Source organism: Oryctolagus cuniculus, chromosome 10 (genome assembly GCF_051225735.1).
Source record: "Oryctolagus cuniculus isolate XC-2025 breed Fujian yellow rabbit chromosome 10, ASM5122573v1, whole genome shotgun sequence".
NCBI classification, from domain to species: domain Eukaryota; kingdom Metazoa; phylum Chordata; class Mammalia; order Lagomorpha; family Leporidae; genus Oryctolagus; species Oryctolagus cuniculus.
Window position 1 is genome coordinate 34,887,883 of NC_142876.1, and position 25,444 is coordinate 34,913,326.

The window sequence follows — 25,444 nt, forward strand, 5'->3', positions numbered from 1 at the left end:
GCAGTTTCTGCCACACCAAATAATGGCCCACAAAGATACCTCCCCAGAAATATCTGAATCTCTGGAAACTAAGAATGCGACTTTATATGGCAACTGTGACTTTATGGATGTGACATCATGATCATGACATGGAGAGATTGCCCTGCATCATCTAAGTGGACCATAAATGCAACCACAAAGCTCCTTATGAGGCAGGAAATTTGACACTGAAGATTCCTATGTAACCATTGAAGGAAAATGCTATATGCCTGGCTTAAAGATTGAGAAAGGTAGAATGAGTCAAGCGATGTAAACAATGCTGCTCTAAATTCTGAAAAAGGCAATGATTGCAATTCTTTCTTAGAACCTGAAGAGGAAATGCACCCTGTTAACATACTGATTTTGGCCAAATGCAACTGATTTGGACTTCTGCCCTAAGAACTATAAGAGACCAAGAGTGCTGGGGCAATTTGTTGTAGTAGCAATCAGAATACAAAATAAAACACAGGTAAGTATGAAGCAATCTGCTGTGGGAAAAATAATCTAATACATTTCAATATTAAACAGATAATGCTTTGGATGATTGGCACTCTGGGGGTCACCACATCATTCTGAACCTCTGTTAGGCTCAGTTAATCTTTTATTCATATTAGTCACCAAGTTTGCAATGGTCCATGCATTTACATATGGATTTTCTACATACATCTCAACAACCAGGTACTCAAGGTCTCCTCCCAGTGGGAATGTTGCAAGCTTTGGGCCCTCCCTCCTTGATGGCAGAATATCTGTGCTTTACTTTTGGTTATGCTTCTTGGAATGCATACTGAAGGCTGTTGTATGTGAGGGTGCTTAATAAATATATGTTCAGTCACTCAATTGTTGCTTAATTAACCATTCTGAATAACCACTCAACCAAACTAAAAATAATATGACTGGAATAAATCAGTTGGTCCCACATTTGCAATGAGATTAAGATTCTCTTTAACCAGACTGGGAGCAGGCAAAACTGAGTTGTTAGTTGAAAAATGAAGATAGGCATATAGACTCACACAAGCCTTTGAATTTCATGGTATGAAATTTGAACCTTTCAGGAGAATGGCTCTAAGTAGGAGATAAAAGATGTTGACTACAAAGATTAAATGCTCAACTCTGAGCAAAATAACAGTGGCCACTGGTGACACAGAATCACTCAGTGCAGTTCTTCCAACAAAACTAGTTTTGTTTGAGGAATAAATTTACCTGAACAGCAAACTCAATCAATGTCTGCTTAGGAAAAACATTTGTATGAAGAATATAAAAATGTCAATTTAAAGATAATAGTTTTCTTATAATCAGAAGAAATCAGTATAATATAATGTAGCTAAAAGTAATATATACATGAGTAAAATAAGTCATATTTCTACTCATGTTCACTCTGTCATAACTAGATGACTATCGCCAGTAGACTAAAATCCAACATTTAGTTTGATTTCAAGTATGTACTTTTCTATTGTTTGTTCAGTTCAGTACTTTTGAACAAGCCCTAATTTTCTGAGCCTTTTTTAACATGCAGATTACTTATAATTTTACAAAATTATGCTGAACTATAAGCAAAGGAACCCATTCAATATTTCGTAAGCTATTTAGTATACAGGAAATTTGCCAGCCTTGGTTTAAAAACTATTTTCAATGAAGAATTTGTAAAACACAGAACTTCAATTTCAATTGAGGGGGATTTCTTTGAGAAATGAATCACAACATAACAGAAAGAAAAAGACTACTACTTACCAAATATTTTTATCTGAGGACATCTTTTTTTCCCAGCAAACATGGCCTTCTAACTTTAAAGGACATTTTCCTTGTTTGTTAAGCATAAACCAAAACCTGGAGAACTAAAGAAAAAAAATCAAAAACTATTAAATTTTTGCTAAAATGGTTATTGACTTTCTTTCACCTCACTTGAAGGCCTGACTTTTTTAAAAGACATATTTATTTATTTGAGTTACAGAGTTACAGAGAGGCAGAGGCAGAGAGAGAGAGAGAAGTCTTCCATCCGCTGGTTCACTACCCAAATGGCAGCAATGGCCGGAGCTGTGCTGATCTGAAGCCTGGAGCCAGGAGCTTCCTCTGGGTCTCTCACGTGGGTGCAGGGGCCCAAGGACTTGGGCCATCTTCTACTGCTTTCTCAGGCCACAGCAGAGAGCTGGATCAAAGTGGAGCACCCGGACTCAAACCAGCACCCATATGGGATGCCTGCATTTCAGATAGCTGCTTTACTTGCTACACCACAGGGCCAGCCCCCATATTGACTTTTAATTTGTTCCTATTTCACTTCCCACCTTCTCTGGTGTTTTGAGCTCATAGTTTTAGCTGACGGTCAATTGATGCTCACAATCACCCCATTTATTGTGGCTCTAGTTCTCCCCTTGGCACAGAGTTTATTTTCTTCCAACTCAAGTAAAATCTCCTTTTGACAAATAATTTTGGTTTCTTCTATTTTAAATTTTATTTTCATTTCATTTGAAAGATAGAACCACACAGAAAGAGATATTCTATCTACTAGTTCACTCTTCAAATGCCCACCACAGCTGAGGCTGGGCTAGGCTGAAAGAAACAGACCACAACATGTTATATATCTCCCAAATAAGTGACATGGACCAAGCACTTGAGCCATCATTTATGGCCTTCCAGAGCATGTATTAGCAGGAAGATGGAATCAGAGCTGGAGCCAAAACTCAAATTCATGTGCTCTGATATGGGATGTAGGTGTTCCAAACACATGACCTGAGAATTCATTTTTGAAATTTAACCATTAACCTTTTAGGGAGACCAAAATGTATAAACAGATTGCAAAACTATGATTTCAAATTATATTCTGTATCTCATCTACCTCTTTCATCTCCCCTCCAATCATTTTTTGAAAAAAACTTTTTAATAAGTATTTCACTTATTTATTTATACAAAGGAAAAATATCATGTATTTCATACACTTTCATAAAAGCATATGATATTTCTCATTATATGCTCTGTACCTCATTCTTGCCTGCCTCTAATTTTCTTTCAATTTTTACAATGACATACTCTCAATTTCCTTTATAACCACATGGTTAAACCTCCACTAAATAAATAATTCAACAAATAGAAAGAAGAAAATCACTTTTGCTCAAGAGTATAGATGGGGCTATAAACAATAATAGAATCTCAAAATGTCATTTTTCCTTCTACATTACACTTCATACTCTTGTATATCAGTCACCACAAATCAGGGAAGCATATGATATTTGTCTTTTGGGGACTGGCTTATTTCACTAAGCATAGTGGTCTCCAGTTGCATCCATTTTGTTGTGAAAGAGCAGATTTTATCCGTTTTTATGGCCGAGTAATACTGAATAGTATTACGTTATATAAATAGATCATAATTTCTTTATGCATTCATCTGCGATGGACATGTGCGTTGATTCCATATATTAGCTATTGTAAGTTGAGATGCTGTAAACATAGGGGTATTGATAACTCTTTCATATGCTGATTTCATTTTCTTTGGATAAATTTCCAGGAGTTTGGAATGTCTTGATCCTATTGTAGGTTCAGCTTCAGATTTCTGAAGAATCTCCATACTGTGTTCCATAGTGGTTGTACCAGTTTACATTCCCACTAACAGTGCATTAGGGTACCTTTTCCCCCACATCCTAACCAGCATTTATTATTTTTCGATTTTTGGATCCACTCTAACTGGAGTGAGATGAAACATCATTGTGCTTTTTATTTGTATTTCCCTGAAGGCTTATGATCCTGAGCATCCTTTCATGTGTCTGCATGTGTCTGTTGGCCATTTGTACTTTATCCTTTGAAAATATCTGCTCATATCCTTGGCCCATTTTTTAAAAAAATTTTCCAAGGAAACAATTTATTTAATGAGTACAAAATCATAAGTACAACTTTAGGAATATAGTTATCCTTCCCATCATACCTGCCCTCCTACCCCCAGTTCCACCTCACCTCCTCTTCCCTCTCCCATTCCCAGTCCCATTCCTCATTAAGAAAAACTATGTGAATTAACAGTATAACTAGCACTCAAACAGTACTTTACACTTTATGTTTCTGTGTGGGTGCAAACTGTTTAAATCCTTACTTAGTATAAAATAAATTGATCTTCTGTAGACAAAGATAATTGAAAATGAAACTTGATGTGAATGGGATGGGAAAGGGAGTGGGAGATGGGATGGTTGTGGGTGGGAGGGAGGTTATGGGGGGAAAAGCCACTGTATTCCAAAAGCTGTACTTTGGAAATTTATATTTATTAAATAAAAGTTTAAAAAAATTCAGATATAAAGAAAAAAGTGACAACGGCAAGGGAGAGGAGGATAGATAAAATTCTCTGTAAAACTGGTTCTCAAACAGTTTGTGTGTATGTATGCATGTGCAAATTGTGAAGCAGAAGAGAGATTATCAGACTTAGAAGACAGAGAACAGGAAAGGATACAGTCAGACCAAAGAAAAGAAGAGGAAATTAGAAATCTAAAGCATATTGTCGGGAATCTTCAGGATACTATTAAAAAACCCAACATTCGGGTTCTAGGAGTTCCTGAAGGCATGGAGAGAGAGAAAGGATTAGAAGGCCTTTTTAGTGAGATATTAGCAGAAAATTTCCCAGGTTTGGAGAAGGACAGAGAAATCCTAGTACAGGAAGCTCATAGAACCCCTAATAAACACGACCAAAAGAGATCCTCACCACGACACGTTGTAATTAAACTCTCCACAGTGAAACATAAAGAAAAGATCCTAAAATGTGCAAGAGAGAAATATCAGATTACTCTCAGAGGATCTCCAATCAGACTCACAGCTGACTTCTCATCAGAAACCCTACAAGCTAGGAGGGAATGGCGAGATATAGCCCAGGTACTAAGAGAGAAAAACTGCCAGCCCAGAATATTATATCCTGCAAAGCTATCATTTGTGAATGAAGGTGAAATAAAGACTTTTCATAGCAAACAGAAATTGAAAGAATTTGTCGCCACTCGTCCAGCCCTGCAAAAGATGCTTAAAGATGTGTTGCACACAGAAACACAGAAACACGGTCATCAATATGAAAGAAGGTAAAGGAAGGAAACTTCACAGCAAAAGATCACAGGGAATTCAAAGCATATATTAGAACTTATCTTTGGCAAATGGCAGGGCAAAGTTACCACTTTTCATTAGTCACATTGAATGTTAATGGCCTGAACTGTCCAGTTAAAAGACACCGATTGGCTGATTGGGTTAAGGAACAAAGCCCATCTATTTGCTGCTTACAAGAAACACATCTGTCCAACAAAGATCCATACAGACTGAAAGTGAAAGGCTGGAAAAAGATATACCATGCCAACAGAAATGAAAAAAGAGCAGGCATAGCCATCTTAATATCGGACAACATAAACTTTACCACAAAAACTGTTAAGAGAGACAAAGAGGGGCACTATATAATGATTAAGGGTTCAATTCAACAGGAAGATGTAACTATTATCAATATATATGCACCTAACTACAGGGCACCAGTTTATCTAAAAGATTTGTTAAGGGACTTAAAGGGAGACTTAGACCCCAATACAATAGTACTGGGGGACTTCAATACTCCACTCTCAGAAACAGACAGATCAATAAGACAGAAGATCAACAAGGAGACAGTAGATTTAAACGACACTATAGCCCAAATGGATCTAACAGATATATACAGAACTTTTCATCCTACACAGAAAGCATTTACATTCTTCTCAGCAGTACATGGAACCTTCTCTAGGATTGACCACATACTAGGCCATAAAGCAAGTCTCAGCAAATTCAAAAGAATTAGAATCATACCATGCAGCTTCTCAGACCATAAAGGAATGAAGTTGGAAATTAGCAACTCAGGAATCCCTAGAGCATATGCAAATGCATGGAGATTGAACAACATGCTCCTGAATGAACAATGGGTCATAGAAGAAATTAAAAGAGAAATCAAAAATTTTCTGGAAGTAAATGAGGATAACACCACAACATACCAAAACTTATGGGATACAGCAAAAGCAGTGTTAAGAGGAAAGTTTGTATCAATAGGTCCCTACATCAAGAAATTGGAAAGGTACCAAATAGATGAGCTTTCACTGCATCTCAAAGATCTAGAAAATCTGCAGCAAACCAGACCCAAATCTAGTAGGAGAAGAGAAATAATTAAAATCAGAGAAGAAATCAACAGGAGTGAATCCAAAAAAAAATTACAAAAAAATCAGCCAAATGAGAAGCTGGTTTTCTGAAAAAATAAACAAAATTGACACCCCATTGGCCCAACTAACTAAAAAAAGAAAAGAAAAGACCCAAATCAATAAAATCAGAGATGAAAAAGGAAACGTAACAACAGACACCACAGAAATAAAAAGAATCATCAGAAATTACTACAAGGACTTGTATGCCAGCAAACAGGGAAACCTATCAGAAATGGATAGATTCCTGGACACATGCAACCTACCTAAATTGAACCAGGAAGACATCGAAAACCTAAACAGACCCATAACTGAGACAGAAATTGAAACAGTAATAAAGGCCCTCCCAACAAAGAAAAGCCCAGGACCAGATGGAATCACTGCTGAATTATACCAGCCATTTAAAGAAGAACTGACTCCAATTCTACTCAAAATATTCAGAACAATCGAAAAATAGGGAGTCCTCCCAAATTCTTTCTATGAAGCCAGCATCACCTTAATTCCTAAGCCAGAGAAAGATGCAGCACTGAAAGAGAATTACAGACCAATATCCCTGATGAACATAGATGCAAAAATCCTCAATAAAATTCTCGCCAATAAAATGCAACAACACATCAGAAAGATCATCCACCCAGACCAAGTGGGATTTATCCCTGGTATGCAGGGATGGTTTAATGTGAGCAAAACAATCAATGTGGTACACCACATTAACAGACTGCAGAAGAAAAACATTATGATTATCTCAATAGACGCCGAGAAAGCATTTGATAAAATACAACACCCTTTCATGATGAAAACTCTAAGAAAACTGGGTTTGGAAGAAACATTCCTCAATACAATCAAAGCAATCTATGAAAAACCCACAGCCAACATCCTATTGAATGGGGAAAAGTTGGAAGCATTTCCACTGAGATCTGGTACCAGACAGGGATGCCCACTCACACCACTGCTATTCAATATAGTTCTGGAAGTTCTAGCAAGAGCCATCAGACAAGAAAAAGAAATTAAAGGGATACAAATTGGGAAGGAAGAACTCAAACTATCCCTCTTGGCATATGATATGATTCTTTATTTATGGGACCCAAAGAACTCTACCAAGAGATTATTGGAACTCATAGAAGATTTAGGCAAAGTAGCAGGGTATAAAATCAATGCACAAAAAATCAACAGCCTTTGTATACACAGGCAATGCCATGGCTGAGGAAGAACTTCTAAGATCAATCCCATTCACAATAGCTACAAAAACAATCAAATACCTTGGAATAAACTTAACCAAGGACGTTAAAGATCTCTACAATGAAAATTACAAAACCTAAAAGAAAGAAATAGAAGAGGATACCAAGAAATGGAAAAATCTTCCATGCTCATGCATTGGAATAATCAATACCATCAAAATGTCCATTCTCCCAAAAGCAATTTAAAGATTCAATGCAATACCAATCAAGATACCGAAGACCTTCTTCTCAGATCTGGAAAAAATGATGCTGAAATTCATATGGAGACACAGGAGACCTTGAATAGCTAAAGCAATCTTGTACAACAAAAACAAAGCTGGAGGCATCACAATACCAGATTTCAGGACATACTACAGGGCATTTGTAATCAAAACAGCATGGTACTGGTACACAAACAGATGGATAGACCAATGGAACAGAATTGAAACACCAGAAATCAATCCAAACATCTATAGCCAACTCACATTTGATCAAGGATCCAAAACCAATCCCTGGAGTAAGGACAGTCTATTCAATAAATGGTGCTGGGAAAATTGGATTTACACGTGCAGAAGCATGAAGCAAGACCCCTGCCTGTCACCTTACACAAAAATCCACTCAACATGGATTAAAGACTTAAATCTACAACCTGACACCATCAAATTATTAGAGAGCATTGGAAAAACCTACCAAGATATAGGTACTGGCAATGACTTCTTGGAAAACACCCCAGAAGCACAGGCAGTCAAAGCCAAAATTAACATTTGGGATTGCATCAAATTGAGAAGTTTCTGTACTGCAAAAGAAACAGTCAGAAAAGTGAAGAGAAAACCGACAGAATGGAAAAAAATATTTGCAAACTATGCAACTGATAAAGGGTTGATAACCAGAATCTACAAAGAAATCAAGAAACTCCACAAGATCAAAACAAACAACCCACGTAAAGATGGGCCAAGGACCTCAATAAACATTTTTCAAAAGAGGAAATCCAAATGGCCAACAAACACATGAAAAAATGTTCAAGATCACTAGCAATCAGGGAAATGCAAATCAAAACCACAATGAGGTTTCACGTCACCCCAGTAAGAATGGCTCACATTCAGAAATCTACCAACAATAGATGCTGGAGAGGATGTGGGGAAAAAGGGACACTAACCCACTGTTGGTGGGAATGCAAACTATGGAAGCCACTATGGAAGTCAGTCTGGAGATTCCTCAGAAACCTGAATATAACCCTACCATTCAACCCAGCCATCCCACTCCTTGGAATTTACCCAAAGGAAATTAAATTGGCAAACAAAAAAGCGTCTGCAGCCTAATGTTTATTGCAGCGCAATTCACAATAGCTAAGACCTGGAACCAACCCAAATGCCCATCAACAGTAGACTGGATAAAGAAATTATGGGACATGTACTCTATCGAATACTATACAGCAGTCAAAAACAATGAAACCCGGTCATTTGCAACAAGATGGAGGAATTCGGGAAACATCATGCTGAGTGAATTAAGCCAGTCCCAAAGGGACAAATATCATATGTTCTCCCTGATCGGTGACAACTAACTGAGCACCAAAGGGGAAACTTGTTGAAATGAAATGGACACTATGAGAAACAGTGACTTGATCAGCTCTTGTCCTGACGGTTGATGTATAATGTAATACTTTATCCATTTTAGTATTTTTTTTTGTTCTAGTACCATTGGTTGAACTCTGTAATTAACACACTATTATTCTTAGGTGTTTAAATTTTAACTGATCCCTGTTAGGAATTTGGAAAACATTATGCTGAGTGAAATAAGCCAATCCCAAAGGGACAAATACCACTTGTTCTCCTTGATAGGTGACAACTAACTGAGCACCAAAAAGGAAACCTGTTAAAGTGAAATGAACACTATGAGAAACGGTGACTTGATCAGCCCTCACTCTGACTGTTGATGAGCAACTTAATATGTTATCCCTCTTAGTATTTTTTTTTTGTCTGTTCTACTTAATACTTTTGGTTGAATACTGTAATCAATACACAATTCTTCTTAAGTGCTGAAACTTAACTGAAAAGTGATCACTGTTAAATATAAGAGTGGGAATAAGAGAGGGAAGAGATGTGCAATTCGGGACATGCTCAAGCTGACTTACCTCAAACGGTAGAGTTAGAAACATACCAGAGGATTCCAATTCAGTCCCATCAAGGTGGCATGTACCAATGCCATCTCACTAGTCCCAGTGATCACTTTCTGTTCACAATTGATCATAGATAGGACTAAGAAACAAAGGGATCACATAAACAAGAATAGTGTCTGCAAATACTAGCTGATAGAATCAAAAAGGGAGAGAATGATCCAACATGGGAAGTGAGATACACAGCAGACCCATAGAATGGCAGATGTCCTAAACAGCACTCTGGCCTCAGAATCAGCCCTTAAGGGCATGCGGATCTGGCTGAAAAGCCCATGAGAGTATTTCAGGCATGGAAAGACAAGACACTCTGGAAAAAAAAAAAAAACCTAAATGAAAGATCTCCATGAGTGAGATCCCAGTGGAAAGAACAAGTCATCAAAGAAGGAGGTACCTTTCTCTGAAGGGAGGAGAGAACTTCCACTTTGACCATGTCCTTGTCTAAAAATTATCAGAGTCAGTGAACCCAGAGGGCTTCCATAGCCTTGGCAGCTCATGACAAGAGCCTAGGTTGATTACTGATGCCATAAACAAGAGTGTCAATTTGTTAAGTCAACAACAGCAGTCACTGTGCACTTACTCCTCATGTAGGATCTCTGTCCTTAGCGTGCTGTACATTGAGATTTAATGCTACAACTAGTACTCAAACATTTTTTTTCACTTTATGTTTCTGTGTGGGAGCAAACTGTAGTCCATAAGCTGTACTTTAGAAAATTATATTCATTCAATAAAAGTTAAAAAAAATTTAAAAAAAAAGAAAGATCATTTACCCAGAAAAAAAATGTTTAATTCCTTTGCCCATTTCTTAACTGGTTGCTTGTTTTGTTGTTGTGAAGTTTCTTGATCTTATATATGCTGGTTATTAATCCTTTATCAGTTGCATTGTTTGCAAATAATGTTTCCCATTCTGCCTGTTGTCACTTACTTTCCTGAGTGTTTCTTTTGCAGTACAGAAGCTGCTCAATTTGATGTAATCCCATTTTTTCTTTTTCCTTTTTACCCTGTTAATCTGTCAGTGTTTTCCTTTGATTTTCAGGAGCTTTTCTTTGTCTATTTTCCATTTCTTGCTTGTGCTTTAGTGGTCTTATACAAGAAGACATTGCCTCTGCCAATGTCTTTCAGTGTTTCCCCAATGTTCTCTTGTAATTTGAGGGTATCTGGTCTTGGATTTAGATCTACTGTGAGTTGATTTTTGTATAGTGTGTAAGGTAGGGGTCTTGTTTCACACTTCTGCATGCAGAGATATACTTTTCCCAACACCATTTGTTGAAGAGACTGTCCTTTCTTCTGGGAGTGATTTTAACTCTTTTTGAAAGATAAGTGGGTTATGGATATGTGGACTAATTTCTGTGGTTTCTATTCTGTATCATTGATTGACATGTTTATCCTTGTGCTAGTACCAACCTGTTCTGATTATAACTGTCTTGAAATCAGGTGTAGTGATGCCTTCAGTTTCATTTTTATTGTTTAGGATTATTTTAGCCACTCAGGGTCCCTTGTGATTACATATGAATTTTAGGGTCATTTTCTACAGAACTGAGAAGTATGTCTTTGGTATTTTGATTGGGATCACATTCAATCTGTAAATTGCTTTGGTTTATATGAATATTTGATGACATTAATTCTTCCAATCCATGAATATGGAAAATTTTTCCATTTTTTGGTGTCCTCTTCTATTTCCTTCCTTAACATTTTGCAATTTTCATTGTAGAGATCTTTCACATCCTTGGTTTAATTTATCTCAGGGTATTTAAAATTTTTGTGGCTATATTGAAAACAACTGATCTTACAAGTTCTTTCTTAGCCATTGTATTATTTATGTATACAAAGGCTATTAATTTTTGTGTAGATTTTTATATCCTGAAACTGTCCCAAACTCTCTGATGAGTTCCAATAATCTCTTAATAGAGTCTTTTGTTTCCCCTAAGTATAGGATTGTATCATCTGCAAGCAGGGATAATTTGATTTCTCCTTTCCCATTTTTATTGTTTTGATTTCTTTTTCTTATCTAACGGCTCTGCCTAAAACTTACAGAACTATATTGAACAGTAATAGTGAGCATCCTTGTCTGGTTCTGGATCTCAGTGGAAATGTTTCCAGCTTTTCCCCATTCAACATGATGCTGGCTGGGGGCTTGTCATATATGATATTGTCTTTATTGGGTTCAGGTGTGCTCCTTGTATACCATTTTGCCTAAGGTTTTTTTTTTGTTTGTTTGTTTGTTTTTATCATGAAAGAACATGGCATTATATCTAATCCTTTCACTGCTTCTATTGAGTTAATCATATCATTTTTATTCTTTAGTTTGTTAATGTGATGTATCAAATTTAATGATTTGCATATATTGAATCATCCCTTTATATCAGGGATAAATCTCACTTACTCTGGTGAATGATCTTTCTGGCATGTTGTGGGATCCAACTGGCTCGTACTTTGTTGAAGATTTCTGCACCCATGTTCATCAGGAATATTGGTCTACAGTTCTCTTTCTTGTATCTTTTTCTGGTTTTGGTATTAAGGTGATATTGGCTTTATAGAAGGTGTTTGGGAGCATTCTGTCCCTTTCAATTTTTTTGAATAATTTGAGAAGAATTAGAATTAGTTCCTCTTTAATGGTTCGATAGAATTTAGTAGTGAAGCCACCTGGTCCTGGGCTTTTCTTTATTGGGAAGGTATTCATTATTCACTCAATTACTGTCCTGATTATTGGTCTATTTAAGTTTTCTATATCTTCAGGATTCTATTTCAGAAGATTATATGTGTCCAGATATCTATTTATTTCTTCTAGATTTTCTAATTTGTTTGTATATGGCTGTTAATAGTAATCCCTTATTATTCTTTTTGTTTCTGTAGTATGTTTTAACATTTCCTATTCATCTTTGAATTTAATTTTGGTCTTCTCCCCTTTTTTGGTTAGTTGTGCCAATGCTTTATCAATTTTTTTTTCAGAAAAAAACAGCTCTTTCATTGAAGTTTTTTGGTTTTAATTTTATTTCTTTTTTAATTTTTATTATTTCATTCCTCCTACTAATTTGGGACTTGATTTGTTCTAATTTTCTAGATCCTTGAGATGTATTGTTAGATAAATTATTTGATGCCATTCCAATTTCTCTATGTAAGCATTAATTGCTATAAACTTCCCTCTTGACACTGCTTTTGTCATATTACATAAGATTTCATATGTTGTATTGTCATCTTCATTCATTTTTAGAAATTTTTTATTTCCCTTTTGATTTCAGCTATGGCACACTGTTCAGGAGCATGTTGTTACTCTCCATGTATTTGCATAATTTCTAGAGTTTCTTAAATTGTTAGGTTCCAGCTTTATTGGACTGTGATCAGAAAAGATACATGGTATGATTTTCAGTTTTTTAAAATTGTTGAGACTTGTTTTGTGGCCTAGCACATTGTCTATCCTACAGAAAGATTCCTGCACTGATGAAAACGTATATTTTGCAGCTGTGGGATGATATATTCTGTAGATATCAATCAGGTCCATTTGGTCCATAGTGTAGATTAACTCTGTTTTTCTTTACTTTTTTTTTTTTTTTTTTTTTTTTTTTTTTTTTTTTTGACAGGCAGAGTGGATACTGAGAGAGAGAGACAGAGAGAAAGGTCTTCCTTTGCCGTTGGTTCACCCTCCAATGGCTGCCGTGGCTGGCGTGCTGTGACTGGCGCACCACACTGATTGTGCTCCTCCTGATCTCCCATGGGGGGCAGGGCCCAAGCACTTGGGCCATCCTCCACTGCCTTCCCAGGCCACAGCAGAGAGCTGGCCTGGAAGAGTGGCAACCCGGAAAGAATCCGGCACCCCGACCAGGACTAGAACCCAGTGTGCTTAGCCTATTGAGCCGTGGTGCCGGCCATACTTTTCTTTCTTTCTTTCTTTTTTTTTTTTTTTTTTTTTTTTTTTGTCTATTTGATCTGTCCATTGATGAAAATGGGATATTGAATTCCCCATTGTTACTATATTATAGTATACATCTCCCTTTAGATCCACTAACATTTATTTTAAGTAGTAGGCACCCTCCTATTGAGTGCTTATACATTAACTATAGTCACATCTTCCTGTTGAATTGATCATTAATCATTACATAATGCCCTTATTTCTCTTTTTTAACAATTTCTGTGTTGAAGTCAATTTTGTCTGATATTGGGATGACAACTACTGCTCATTTTTGTTTCTGTTAACATGAAAGATCTTTTTTTTTTTTCCATCCTTTCACTTTCAGTCTGTGTGAATCCTTGCTGGTGAGATGTATTTCTTATAGGCTGCAAATAGATGGGTCTGTTTCTTTTAATCCGTTTAGTCAATCTGTATCTTTTTTCAAAAAATAGTTATTTATTTGCTTTTTGAGGGACAGAGTTACAGAGAAAGAGAGGGTCAGGCAGAAAGAAAGATCTTCCATTTACTGGCTCACTCCACAAATGGCTGCAATGGCCAGAGTTGGGCCAATCCGAAGCCAGGAACCAAGAGTTTCTTCCAGGTCTCCCATGTGGGTACAGGGACCCAAGCACTTGGGCCATCTTCTTCCACTGCTTTCCCAGCAGAAGAGGAGCAGCTGGGATATGAACTGACACCCATATCAGATGCAGGAGCCTCAGGTGGAGACTTAGCCTACTACGATCCAGTCTCTATCTGTGAATTGGAGAATTTAGTCCATTTATTTTCAAGGTTATTATTTATAAATATCAACTTGTTCCCGACATTTTTCCATGAATATTCCTATTGTTTATTTTGGATTTCCTTGGTACTTTTTCAACATTTTCTGACTTCACATTCTTTTATGATGTTGAATATCTGGTTCTGTTTATAGCACATCCTTAAATATCATTTGTAAGTCTGGATGATTGGCAACAAATTCTTTCAAATTCTGTTTATTTTGGAAGGTCTTCAATTCAACTTTATGTATAAATGAGAGCTTTGCTGTGTACAGTATTCCACTTCCACTTTAATTAAAGTTTTTCAAACTCTTACAATTTATAGATGATTTTTCTTGGGTATTTATTCAGGCTTTCAATATTTACTTCATACTTTTAAGACCCCTCCATCTAATGGATAGGTTGTTGAATATTCCACTTCAAAAACTTTGTAGGGTCGTGGGAAATTGGGGTTCATCAATGGTTATTTTAAAATAAAAGATGCTTTTGACTTAAATAAAGACTCCTCTGCTTTTCTCCTTCTAAGAATAGAGTCAACCTCTGGCAAGGGGCGCTTTCACAGCTTAATTTTTAGGGAAGCATTTGGATGATTGCTCTTCTGTGAGAGGGGCACACTGCAGAGACTTTGGACTGTCCTTCAGGCTCTACTGTTCGCTAGGGTACCATCTGAGCTACCTCATCTATGGTATCCTGAACTGGTATCACTGAGACGTGGCTGGATCCATGCCTTTGTGGCATGATACAAGTTGCTGCTAAAGTCAGTTGTCAGTCCTCCCTTCCCAACTTAATAGCTACTTTAACTATAGACATCTATGTGTATTCTTTTACATACTAAATCGCTAATTCATACCTACTCAGAAATACAGATTTGCCTCTGACTGTGCTTGAAACAGGCATGATGTTAATGAATCATCTCAGACTATCAGCATTTTTCACTCCTCACATAGCCTCACATCTTTCTGCCCCATCTTGTATATCACCTCCTTTCTCCTGACACTACCTCCCACCTACAGAAAACACGTTCTGTCCACTGTATGAAATGACCATGCTTGTTCATGTTATATGCTTTTGCCTTCCCTATGTACTGGCTCCAATATACTCGAGCCTCCAAACAATGAATTAATCTGTAAAGGCCCTATTGCAGACTTTTAAGAAAAACCAGGCACACTTCCTGACTATTGCTTCATAAGGAAATCTAAAATGTCTCCTTGGAAATTCAAATCTGAGTCCTGATCCATAAGTATTTTATAGGTGATATCTGCTCCACTGTAGTGGTAAGGTCAAAAACATACTTTAACTCTTAAATTCACTTTGATTTGTAGTGGTTTCCTGAATTCTATCTGTATGTGTAAGAAAACACATGTTATTTTATCTTTTTCATTATTTGGTCATTTTCATCAACTTTTCTAAGGAGAGTGGTCATTGGATGTATCTGTTTTTTGAATTTAAATGTGTATAACAAAGAGGATGGGGTGAAATCATTACTGAAAATGGGGGATACTGGCAAGAAGTTATGTTTAAATGGGGATTTATCAGGAATTATACTGAGGAGCAGAGACCATGGAAAATTCACTTATGTTTCTCCCGTTATGCAATGAAATCCATATACTTCACTAGTGCTTCTGATAGGAGTCAATTCTATTAGTAAAAATGTAAAAAATTGATGACATCATCAAATTGCTGGTATGATTGATTTTTTTGGCGAATACACAGTAAAACATTGTTTGTTATTGATATTTTCTATCTTGAACATCTATGAACATTGTGTTCTACTTCTTTAATGTCATTGATTGCATGAATACCAGGGCTAGGGATATATTATTAGTCAATTAAAATGTTTATTGAGATAAATTGATTTCATTAGAAATTTTTAAGATTTTTAAACTATGAATACTCCGTTGAAAAAATAGGTCACCTATATAAGAGGGACTTTACAGGTATACAAGTAGGTGTAACATAATCTCTATTCTGACTAATTCACAGCAGGGAAGGATCAGGATGAAAAGAACATTTTTTTTCCTTGAAACCACATGCTTTCCTTTCTATTGCAGAAATAGATAGCATTTAGATATAGCAATTCTGTCATGTAAGCAAGAAGATCTTGGGTCTAGACCTGAATTACATTCTCTCTTAGTGTTTTCAAAAACCATTTCTTATAAATTCCTATGATCAATGCCAGATTCTCTCTGAATTCCTAGCAAATGCTTTATCCAACAGACAGAGTATTAAATATTTCTTTTTGGTTGAGCACTACACTGAATAAGTCTTTAACCACCTAAGTGCACAATTTTCCAATTACCTTTTCAGAAATGATGTGCAGGAATAATCCAACTAGAAGGTGAAACCTTAGCTCTTTCACTAATGTGAAATTGATTGCTTCCTTGCTTCCCAGGGATATTTTCCTTGAAAAAGAAAGAAAGAGACAAATCAATTTAAGTGCTAAATTGACAGCCTAGAGACCAGCGTGCTAATAGATACTTATTTGCTCAAAGATGAGATAAACTAGATATAAAGATAACACAAAATTTAATATGGTAGAAATTAAAAAACCTGCATCAAATTCTTATCTATTGTTCCTAATGCCTAACGATGGGCCAAATTGTCTTACCCTGAAAGGTGGACATACAGGCCTCATGTGCAGGGGTGGGCCCCTTCTAGGACATTTAGATTCCTGCTTCTTCCTCAGCTTTTAGTGTGATTTGATTAAAATTATAAAATTTTGAGTTTACTTATTACAGTTCATGTTGGTAATATTCATCTTATATTGACAATATGGAAAAAATCACTTTAATATCACCAGTGGTGAAGCAAAGCATTAGATCTCTGTATAGTTTAATAGACCTTGATGTCAAGAACAGTACAGTAATAAAGAGCACAGTTTGAGAACAATCCAAATTCTTTGGTTTGGTTCTGTTTATACGGAAAATCACTTGAACTATGTGCTTGAAATAATAATCATGTTTATCTGATATTCCTTTTGATACAAAGAGAAACAGCCATGTGTTTGCAAACTAGAATCTGTCTATAAAAGGCTAAATTAATAGATGAAATAGAACAAAATAAACTTTCTTAAGAATAAATGCAAAGTTTTGTCTTTAAATTAAAAGACAAGTAAACAAAAGGCACAAACAGGAAGTGGTTCATGTGAAGGCCATCTGCAAATTATATAGCAGTTCCAATGACAGGATACTTATTTTTTAACAGCTGTGAAAAGGTAAAGGAATTGAAGCAGTTTCCTACAATTACAGGTCTCAGAAGGGTACTCGCAAAAGCAGTCAACTCTTTACTGTCATTCTTGCATGACATATGTTCAACAAACAGGATATGTTTAGTTCCAGTTGCTGTACTATAGAGGACTCTTACATTTCAGAAAATCCATCCAGAGATGAGGGTGTTATAAGAACATTTATTCTACAGAAGACTTAATGGGACCATGTTATTCTCTTCAAATAGTGGCAAAAAGAGTCAAATTCACTGACTGCGAACTCTGTGCCAGGCACTGTTCTAGACACCATGTATAACTGTCATCCTATTTACTGAAAGTATCAACAACTCACTCTTGATGGTAGCTGTCAAAGTCCTGGAACTTGAACTAATATTCATCTGCATGTTTCCAAAGAAAAAAATTGAAGAAACAAGAAAAACAATTTTCTCAGTACACAAAAGACTATCAATAGAAAAAATGAAAGTCGTTCTACTTTAATAAGAAAAGAGCAATAATCTAGAGTAGATGTTGCAGGGAAGCAGAATGTAGGTATACTTATAATAAAGAAAAATAGCTGCAAAATTTGGTAATGTGTGGAATGGGAATTTAGTTGCTACTTGGGATGCTGTCATCCCATGTCTGAATACCTGGGTTGATGTCCCAGCTATGCTCCTGACTCCAGCTTCTGGATAATGCACAGAATGATACAGTATGAGTGATGGCTCATGTAATTAAGTCCCTGCCACTCAGGTTTTGGCCTCAGCCTGGCCCAGCACTACCTGTTTCAGGCATCTGTGGAGTGAACCAAGGGATGGATGATTTCTCTCTCTCTCTCTCTCTCTGTCTCTCTGTCTCTCTTACCCTGGCCTCTAAACCCCCTCCTCCTGTCCGTATTCCTCTCCCCCTATTTCTCTGCTTTTCATGTAAATAAATAAATAAATAATTAAAGCATGATATGCTCTCTATTAAGATCAATTAAATGGCTACTGAAATGAGACAGGATGGAGGGGATTCCGCATCTAGTGTAGCTTTAATAGTTCTCTAATCCTGGTCCACATGGTAATTTTCTATGAGTCTGAGAGGATTGCTAGCATTTTGATATAACATGAATTGATATATAGCACAAAATGTGGTTTAGGCTTCAATACAATAGACCTCTTAATGCCACTTTCTATGTTTGATAGAGGAAGAGAAAGGGAAATAGGAATGAATATCATTCATATTGTATTACATTATAAAAGCATGGAGTGGCATAGCATCTGGTTCCAAAAGAGAACAAACTAACTTCTTTCTAATGATATTTAATATGAGTATATCATGAAAACACAATACTTTTGGAAGAGTATTTTGTATGCATAACCCTTTCAATTATATATATGGTCTCCTGCCTGAAAAATAGAATGACACAAATTTCTAACATGGAGTCAGCTTGAAAAGGTAGTGAACAAGCTCTGGACTTAGGGCCAATTCTTTTTGCAAAGAACAATAAAGACTTTCATTTGGGAACATAATCACACACACACACAGAAACATACACAATTCTATACTTTTAAACAGCTGGGATTTCTCTTAGAGTTTTGGCTGCCCAAGTCTTTAGCATGTATTCATGTTAATATTTTTAGCACCACAGCCTCTAGTTACCACAGATCAATGTATTTTAATAAGATGCTCCAATTTTATCTATGATAAATGCTTCCAGGCAAAGCTCAACTCTTTCTTTTTGGTCAATTATCTATAAGACATTAAATAAAAGATCCTTTATTTCCTAATTGAAAGTGAAGTGAGGGTAGATTTTTAGGAAGCCCATTAAACTCTCAGTTTGACTACCATAACTTTCTTAAAGTGCTAGAGACCACCTTGTAGTTGCACTGTTCCTCATGACTAAAAGGTATATAACAAAGATCAATGTTTAAAAGTGACAGGCAAGACAAATGTGATGGCTGGCTAGGGAATGGGTTGATCTGTTCTGATTCTCCTGGGGCCTGATGCCTAGCAGAGCACAGTGGTAGGCCCATCCATGACCTCACTCCTTTCTTACATGAATTAGGTCAAGCAGGTGACATACAGAGCAAGGAGGTTAATGAGAAAGTAAAATCCCCTTCTATTTCCATCTCCAGTTTTTGCCTTTGAACTTGTCTATATTTCTCTCACTTTTACAATTTTACCCTCTCTCTTTTGTAGTTTCAGAGCACGAAATATCAGGGTTAAGGTTAATGGAGAATAATAATAAATACTCTTTTCTTTTTTATTTTTTCTTCTTAGAAATTATTTAGTGCTAAGAATTATATAGAGTATTAGGTTAGGTAATGATATTACAAAGATTAATAATTTTTATACGCAAAAGCTCAGACAAAAACCTGGGAATTATAGAAGGGATAAAGGCACTTAATCCTGATTACGCTGTTGAAGGAAGGACCCCTGGAGAGCTTCATGAGAACTCAATCTTATTTTTAAAAGTTTATGTTCATTATTATTGTTATTTTTAACAGCTAGCAAGTGCATGGAAAATGAATTCAAAGAGCACTAATAGGAAGAGGGTGACTGCTTCTTAAAAGTCCTACTTTTGACTTAGAGTTATCTAGTTTTTCTTCCAGAAAAGTAAACAGATTTTTGCATGGTCTTTCAGACATATTCCATGCATCGGAAAAATATATATTTTCCTCTTAAGAACAGAAACTTACTCAACATCAGCATTGCCCAGTGGAAATATATGAGTTGCAGTCAGAAGCATAAAATGAAATAAATTATAATAATGTTAGTAATATGGTTTATTTAACCCAGTGTATCTGAAATATAATTTAAATAAATTGTAAGCTATTAAAAATTGTTAATGAGCTATTTAAATCTTGGTACCATCTTCAAAATCCAGTGTGTACTTTATACTTATAGTAAATCTCAGTTCATACAATGAATTATCATCAACTATTTACTTTATATTTAGAGTTCATAAAATTAACAGTTTTCAAAAAAAGATTCACATATCCAAGTCATTACTAACATATACAACATTTTTCTTATAATAGAATCAGTTATCAAATTTAAAATTTGAATTAACTAAAAAGTCACGTCTTCAACCACACTATGAACATTTCAAGTGTACTATAGTCTCATGTGGAAAACAACTACCATAGTAGACAACACAGACTTACAACTGGTTTCCAGCTTTTCCTCTTCAATAATATGTCTTAGGACATCTTGTATATTAGTTTGTATAGAGTAGCCTTATTTTTTAAAAAGTCTGGATAAAATTCCCATGGATGTGCTGTAATGTATTCAAGCAGTCCTTCTTGAAGAACATTAGAATTTTCCTTTTTTATTTAAAGATTTATTTATTTATTTATTGGAAGTCAGTTACACCAAGAGAGAAGAGAATCAGAGAGAGAGAAGTCTTCCATCCGATGGTTCACTCCCCAGCTGGCCACAACGGTCAGAGATATGCCGATCCAAAGCTAGGAACCTGGAACTTCTTCTGGGTCTCTCATGCTGGTGCAGGGGCCCAAGGACTTGAGCCATCTTCTACTGCTTTCCCAGACCATAGCAGAGAGCTGGATCAGAAGTGGAGCAGCTGGGTCTCAAACTGGCACCCAGGCCAGGGTGTTAACGCACTGCACAACAGCGCTGGCCCCTAGATTTTTTTCCTATGTTGAGATATCTCCTATCTACAGTTATTATCCTTTTACACATAGGATACTTTGCACATTTGAGTGAGTATATCTTTATGATAAATTTATAAAAGAATTGCTAGATAGGTCAAAGGGATTTTGTATTCCTATTCTTGGAATGTATTTCTAAACTGCCAGGCAAAATCTTAGATATTGCTTGTTCTTCTACAATCTTCTACACTTTGTTATCAAACTTTTCATCTCTGCCACCCATAAAGGTTGAAAAAATCATGCAACATAAACTCTTAAGGGCATTTCTTTTATTATGAGTCTGTACTCATAACACTCCTCTTTAGTATTATGTTTTCCTAAGCTTAACAAAAACATTAGTAGTCTTCTAGTTTATGTTTCTGCATCCAAAGAGCTTAGAATTTGCCACTTCATGCTCACAACTAAAAAGCTGAACATCTGAAAAATCAACAACTTTTTTTAGATCCAGGAAGGATGTTAGGACACAGGGAAGCTGGTGCCCCCCAAACACACTCACACCCCCAAATTGGATGATAAGAGAACACATCTTTCCAGAGCAGAATCTCCATCAGAACTAGTGCCACGATAGGGCAAACTGAATTGTAATTGATAAATTGTTAGAGGGTCTGTGTAAATAAGTCGTAAGAGTTTAAAATTCCAAAAGTACATGGTCACTGGGGCTTGGAAAGTGTCATCTCCAGGCTTTGTGGTTCTTTATCTCCAGGATCTTGACATGTTTTCTCTGTGAGAAAAAAAATCTCCACATGGCTTCCTGCATGGAAGGGGTGAAGTGAACCCTTTGAAATATATCAATGCATTCTGTTCTTGACAAGATCGGCCACCAGAGGAAAAGGTTCCAGCAGAGACTAATCTGCTTTGGTTTGATCAGAACCTAACCACCCTAGGGAAAGGACAGTGCCTGTCTCCAACTGTACCTCACTCTAGCCATGCTGTCCTGCCAATGAGGCCAGTGGGGAGGAGCCCGAGAAGCTCTCGGGAAGTTCACAGCCCAGAAGCACAGCCACACTAAATGAACAAGGCTTAATCTTAAGAACATAGAGTGTTCTTTTCCCTCACAACTTTACCCCACGCTATTCATGGCCTATTTACAACAACTTCTTTTACCTAACATATAGTGTACCACTGCAAGAAAAAGTTACAAAAACACTAGAAAACAAAAAACACAGAAGAAAAAATCAAAAGAAGCAGACTTGAAAATGCATTGGAATGATCAGAGCATGAATTTTAAAACCATGATTAATATATTGGAGGCTCCAAAAGATAAAGGAGATATCATACAAGAACAGATGGACAATGTTAGAAGAAAGATGGGAAGCCTAAGAAAAACACAAAAAGTAATGCAAGGAATTAAAAATAACAGTCATAGAAGTGAAGAAGAAAGTCTTTGCTGGCTGAAATAGAAATTTCTGAGCTTAAGGATATAAATCAAATAAAACCTCTAAAACTGAAAAAGCAAATAGAAGAAAGACTGATTAAGCCAGAATTGAATATCCAAAAACTATGGAATAGCCACTGAAATTATACACATAACTGGAATATCAGAAAGAGAAAAAAAACCAGAATAAATATTTGAAACAATAATGACTGATAAATTTCTACAAATTAATATCAGACATCAAGCCACACACTCAGGAAACTAACAGAACACAAAGTAGGATAAATGGCCAAAAAATAATACTCCTTAGGAATATCATATTCACACTTCAGAAAATCAAAGATACAGAAAGTCAAAGGCAAAGAGACGGGAGGTGAGGAAACGCACCTTACTTATAGAGCAACAAATATAAGAATTATATCCAAATTCTCCTCAGAAACCATTCAAGAAAGGAGAGATTGGACTGAAATACAATGTTGGGTGAACACATCATTTTAAAAACTACCAATTTAATCCCATCAAGGTGGCATGTACCAATGCCATCTCACCAGTCCAAGTGATCAATTTCAGTTCACAATTGATCATAATGAAAGGACTAAGAGTCAAAGGGAGCACATAAACAAGTCTAGTACCTGCTAATACTAACCGATAGAATAAATAAAGGGGAGAGTGATCCAACATGGGAAGCGAGATACTCAGCAGACTCATAGAATGGCAGATGTCCTAAATAGCACTCAGGCATCAGAATCAGCCCTAAAGGCATTCGGATCTGGCTGAAAAGCCCATGAGAGTATTTCAGGCATGGAAAGCCAAGACACCCTGGCAAAAAAAAAAAAAAAAAAAAAAAAAAAACCTAAATGAAAGATCTCTGTGAGTGAGATCCCAGTGGAAAGAACAGGTCTTTAAAGAAGGAGGTACCTTTCTCTGAAGGGAGGAGAGAACCTCCACTTTGAATATGACCTTGTCTAAACAAGATAAGAGTCGGAGAACTCAAGGGGCTTCCATAGCCTTGGAAACTCATGACTGGAGCATAGGGAGATTACTGATGCCATAGACAGGAGTGTCAATTGGTAAAGTCAACAACAGGAGTCACTGTGCACTTACTCCTCATGTAGGATCTCTGTCCTTAATGTGCTGTGCATTGAGATTTAATGCTATAACGAGTACTCAAACAGTATATTTCGCTTTGTGTTTCTATGGGGGTGCAAACTGTTGAAATCTTTACTTAATGTATACTAAACTGATCTTCTGTAAAAAAAAAAAAAAAGAAGAAGAAATTATTAATTCCCAACTTGACTCTCACTGGGATTAAACATGACAATAGGTCTGATCTGATTTCATCATCATTTAAAAAATCATCTATTATTTTTCACTTTATGTTTGTGTGGGAGCTAACTGTTGAAATCTTTACTTAATGTATGCTAAACTGATCTTCTGTATATAAAGAGAATCGAAAATGAATCCTCATGTGAATGGAAGGGGAGAGGGAGTGGGAAAGGGGAGGGATGCGGGTGGGAGAGATGTTATGGGGGGAAGCCATTGTAATCCATAAGCCATACTTTGGAAATTTACATTCATTAAATAAAAGTTAAAAAAAAAAAAAACTACCAACCTAGAATTCTGTTCCTTAAGAAATTAACCTTCAAATCTGATGGAGGAATGAAGACTTTCTCAGATAAGTAAAAATGGAAAGAATTTGGTGCAAATATCCCTTTTTTGCAAGAACTGACAAGCAATATTTTAAGAGGGAAAAAAATATAGATTAGAAATTTAAGTGTATACAAATAAAGGAAGAATATTAAAATTGGAACAAGTAAAGGTAAAATTAAAACTTGTATTTTTCTATTTCTTATTTGATACCAAAACAGTTTTTTTTTTCAAAAACAATGATGGTAACAAGGTATTATATACACATTATGTATATATAATATACATCTTATATATTGTACCTATTGATAATTACCAAATCTATTCCCTCATCTCTGCTGTTATTGCTGTCATTCAATTACTCTGTATAAACATATGTACTTACATGTGATTACATTTTTGCAGAAGTTACATGAGTGATCACAATATATGAGAGATGAGAGGGGGAATTTCATATAATTTTATTATTATAAACTATTCACACTACCTGTGAAGTGGTGTATTATTCCCTGAAAGTGGATTTTCATTACTTGTAAAGGCAAAATGCAAAATCTAGAGCAACAAATAACAAAATGAATAAAAGTATAGTTGATATTCTCAGGAAAGAGAAAATGGAATAAAGTGAAATGCTCAATTAATCCCACAAGAAGGCAGATAAGGCATGTGGGGGTGCTCTATCAGTAGAAATAAAACTTGGGGCCAGTGCTGTGGCAGAGCTGTTAAATCTGCCACCTGCACTGCCAGCACCCCATATGGATGCCAGTTTGAGTCCCAACTGCTCCTCTTCTGATCCGGCTCTCTGCTTATGGCCTGGGCAAGCAGTAGAAGATGGCCCAAGTCCTTGGGCCCCTGCACCCATGTAGGAGTTCTGGAAGAAGGTCCTGGTTCCTGGCTTTGGATTGGCCCAGCTCTGGCAGTTGCAGCCATTTGGGGCGTGAACCTGTGTATGGAAGACACTCTCTCTCTCTCTCTCTCTCTCTCTCTCTCTCTCTCTCCCCCTGCCGTTGCATCCTTTGTAACTCTGCCTTTCAAATAAATAAATAAATCTTTTTTTAAAAAAGAAAAAGAAATAAAATTTCAGAAAACCCCTTCTGTATCCAATATGTGACTAAAGTGTTTCAGGATACAAGGTTAATATACAATGTCAATCACTTTTCTATACACAAGTAATGAATAAGTGAAACTAAAATAGTGATGTTGGGGCCTGCATTGTGGTCAATAGACTAAGCTATATCCTACAGTGGCAGCATCCCCTATGGCAGTGCTGATTTGACTCCTGGCTGCTCAGCTTCCAACCAAGCTCGCTTCTAATGTGCCTGGGAAAGCAGAAGATGCTCAGGTT